Source organism: Sinocyclocheilus anshuiensis, unplaced genomic scaffold, assembly GCF_001515605.1.
Source record: "Sinocyclocheilus anshuiensis isolate Anshui unplaced genomic scaffold, SAMN03320099.WGS_v1.1 scaffold179, whole genome shotgun sequence".
Lineage (NCBI taxonomy): Eukaryota > Metazoa > Chordata > Actinopteri > Cypriniformes > Cyprinidae > Sinocyclocheilus > Sinocyclocheilus anshuiensis.
Genome location: NW_015549577.1, coordinates 1,507,637 through 1,511,664, shown reverse-complemented (window position 1 = coordinate 1,511,664; position 4,028 = coordinate 1,507,637). Strand labels below are relative to the sequence as shown.

At 47.6% G+C, this 4,028-nt stretch overlaps 1 protein-coding gene across 1 annotated transcript in view; it reads left to right on the top strand.

The window, feature by feature from the left end:
* The first annotated feature begins 417 nt into the window (after positions 1-417).
* The window catches only part of LOC107657536 (ORM1-like protein 1), a 9,097-nt gene continuing 5,486 nt past the window's right edge, over positions 418-4,028 (top strand). Inside the window, exon 1 of the mRNA XM_016445675.1 lies at positions 418-504. The gene's annotated coding sequence lies outside the window, so the exon portion shown is untranslated. The remainder of the gene's footprint in view (positions 505-4,028) is intronic.

Below are 4,028 nucleotides of genomic sequence, written 5' to 3'. Positions count from 1 at the left end.
CTTTACTGGCGCCTAAATTACGTCATTGTTATTCTTTGCTTTGATTGGACGATTTTTTTTCTTTGTCTCATGTTTACATATTTATATTGCTTATAAATCAATAAAAGAACATTTTAATGGTTATGGCTATCGCTAAGAAAGTATACAAATCCACAAAACTATGGTATAACTATGGTAGCATCTTTTCATGTTATTGGTTTTTTATAATTAGAAATGGTCAAATAAAACTCCACACATTATTAAAAACTGATTAACTAACAGTAGCCCAATTCTTATCCAATAATCAAAAAAATTTGATTTGATGCCTTCGCTAGTGGTGTTTTATTTTGCAAACATCATGACTTTGGTGGGCGTGGTGCGCCAATCTCGCGATGTTTGCTCTCATAATCCCGTTAGCTGGGATAGCCTGTGTGCTAGTAGCGGAGTGTGAGCGGTGAGTCAGCCCGCAGTGCCCGCAGCGGAGGCCGGCAGCGCTCCAGCCTGCTTCACGCGAACGCAAATAAGGTACCGTTACTTATCTCTTATGAATCCAAGTCATTTGTGCCGCTACTTTAAAACCAAATGGGCCAAATTCGGTCGATAATGGGGGGATTCCAGAGCTTTTATTGTTGTTTGAGGTGTTTAATGGAAGTAGAGTGAAACAAAAGCAACTGGTGTTTGTTATGAAAGCAGTAGATGCTAAATAAAGAGCATTGGTCTTGCGCAAAACCTAAAGCAACTCAGTATAATAGCACAGACAGGAGAATAAGCATGTTAAAAGAGTGTTATTTAAGTGGTTAAATGAAAGAATACAGTAAGCTGTGCAGGAATAAGACAATGTTTTGGCAGGTAGCTGTGTTGCTAACTCTATCTGTGTCATGGACTTGTTTATCTCCTGCAGCTGCTACTAAAAAACCAACATGAATTTTTATGTAATATTTAGGTCATTTTAAAGGGGTCATATGATGTTGCTAAAAATAACATTATTTTGTGTATTTGGTGTAATGAAATGTGTTTATGCGGTTTAAGGTTAAAAAAAACACATTATTTTCCACATACTGTACATTATTGTTTCTCCTCTATGCCCCGCCTTTCTGAAACGCATCGATCATTGACGCATCGAAAGCTCATTGGTCTGAAAAGCGAGGTGTGCTGTGATTGGCCAGCTATCCAGTGCATTGTGATTGGCCGAATACCTCAAGCGTGTGACGGAAATGTTACGCCCCTTACCATACTGTGATGCCGTGTCCCGGCCGGAGCGACGAGACAAAACGTCTCCGGTTACTATTGTAACATGGGATCCCTGAGAGCGGGAACGAGACATCACGGAGACATTTCTCCATTATGGGAACTCCTTCCCTTCCAACCTTTCCTGAAGTCCTATTGGCTCACGCCAGTCCAAATGACTGGCCAATTGTCGCGAAGTATGCAAATCGCATGCAAATACTGACGAGCTCGAGAGGCAGTATAAAATGCGGTGCACGCGACAATTCCGTCAGAATCTGATACTGAACGCCGCTTAACTGGTCGAGCAGCGAACACGGTGACCTCTGTGATGTCTCGTTCCCGCTCTCAGGGAACCGAGGTTCTGTCAGGACCACTATCGTCAAAGATGATTGACAATTAGAATACAGTTTGGATTGGCGGTATGGTTCTGTTCTGGGCAAGAACTCCCTGCGCCTCCATGCAGCCTAGCATGGATGAGAGCAGGGAGAGCAGCAATAACCCCCCAGGGTAAACAGAACAGAACCAACATAAATGTATTGCAGATATTGTTAAAGTTCAATCATTTTATGTACACATTTTAGAATTAGTCTGATTCAAGGAGAATCAGAAGGCTGAATCCCGACTGACAGAGGAGGAGTTGGGGATGGAGGAGGGTAATTAGCTATTGAGCAATGCGAAAACTGCTGATAATACTGAGGGACCTTATATATGAATGCTTAGATAGGTGTCGTATTCCCATAGGGAGATGGGGATCAGCTGAAGGTCAGCTGATGCGAGCTTGACTAACGTGACCTGCCAGAACTAACGCTACGCTTGATTTACGATAGTAACCGGAGACGTTCCCTCTCGAGTTTTCACGAGACATCACGGAGACATTTCTCCATTATGGGAACGATATTCAATCCCGCCGTGAGAGAGGCTAGGAGCAGCCTGTACAAGTCACACATACTCAGCAAAGATGGAAAACACAATTCCCACAACCAATAGCGACACTTGTTAGGCGGGCTCGCAGCTGATAAGTGGAGATAAGCCAATGAGCGTCCAAAGCCCAGGTATACGAAATTTGCATATCTGGTTAGTAATAACGTAGGCTGCGCTGAGAACAGGGCAGAAGCAACAACAGTACTGTAAGGGGCTACACAGAGATAACTGTGTTTAGCAGCATAACACATAACATGATAATGGTAGCATGAAGGGAATCAGACATTAATAACAGGAAGCTGCATTGAGTACAGGGCAGATAACAGCAACAATAGCATAGAGGGCTGCGCAGAGTAACTACTGTGTGAGGCAGCAAACACACATGAATAGAAGTAGCATAAACGTGAATCAGTCACTCACCGACAGCACTTGGGAGGCTAAGGACTGAACGTCCAGCTTGTAAAACCTGGCGAAGGTATTCTGAGAAGACCAGCTGGCTGCAAAGCATATATCTTGAATAGACATACCTCTCGACCACGCCCAGGAGGAGGCGATGGCTCTTGTTGAGTGGGCCCTAATGTGCAAAGGGCATTCAAAACCTTGGCTCGTATAAGCAGCCGTGACCGCGTCCACAATCCAGTGGGCAGGTCTCTGTTTTGACACGGCCCGGCCCTTCGCACAACCACCGTAGCACACGAAAAGCTGGTCAGATTGCCGAAAGCTGGCCGAACGGTCAATGTAAATCCTCAAAGCCCTAACGGGGCACACCGAAGTCTGAGTGTCCGCATCACACGAGGTCGAGGACTCAGAAGACAGGGCAGACAGCGAAACAGTCTGCGCTCTGAAGGGGGTAGATAGTGATTTAGGCACGTAGCCCGGTCTCGGCCGGAGAGTGACGCTGCAGTCACCGGGTCCGAAGCGAATACAGTCGCTGTCCACAGAAAACGCATGTAAATCCCCTATGTGCTTAGCCAAAGCGAGGGCAAGAAGAAGTGCACTTTTGAGAGATGGCTCCTTCATATCAATGGATGCTAAAGGCTCGAATGGTGGCTGTGAAAGAGCTCTTAACTCCACCTCTAGGTCCCAGGGCGGGACTGAAGGCGGATGCGGGGGAACCGATCGATTGCCCGCCCAGCGGGGAACGAAACGAGGCAATAGCAGCCACATAGACTTTCAGAGTTGATGGTAGAGATCTACTATCCAGTCTGTACTGTAGAAAACACAGAATATCCGACACGGAGCAAGCAGCCGGGTCAATATGAACATCACGGCACCATTTCACAAACACTCCCCATTTTAGAGCATACAGACGTCTGTATGTGAGAGTGTGTCGAGCACATGGGAATGCAGGGCGCTCGGCTCCTCTGATATCCCCATAGCAGCCACACATGAAGGCTCCATAACTCCGGGTTCGGGTGCCACACCGAGCCGCTTGCTTGAGACAGAAGATCCTTCCTGATGGGGATCGGCCAGGGCGGCGCCACCAGCAGCTCTGTTAGGTCTGGGAACCAAGGCTGGTTCAGCCAGTTCGGGGCGATGAGTATCACGGAAGCCCCCTCCTCCCTGATCTTGCATAACACCATTGGCAATATCTTGACTGGAGGAAACGCATACAGCCTGGCTGCCGGCCAGTGCGATGTCAGAGCGTCCTCTTCCAGCGGGGAGTGAGACAGGGAGAAGAACAGCGGGCAGTGCGCATTCTCACTCGTGGCGAACAGATCGACCTCCGCTCTCCCTTAGCGGGCCCAAATCATCCAAACCGACTCGGGGTGCAACCTCCACTCTCCTTGAGGAATCCCTTTCCTCGAAAGCATGTCCGCCCCGCGATTCAGGAGACCGGGTATGTGCACTGCTTTGATGGAGAGAAAGTGACGGTCCGCCCATAGCAGGAGATTCGCTGC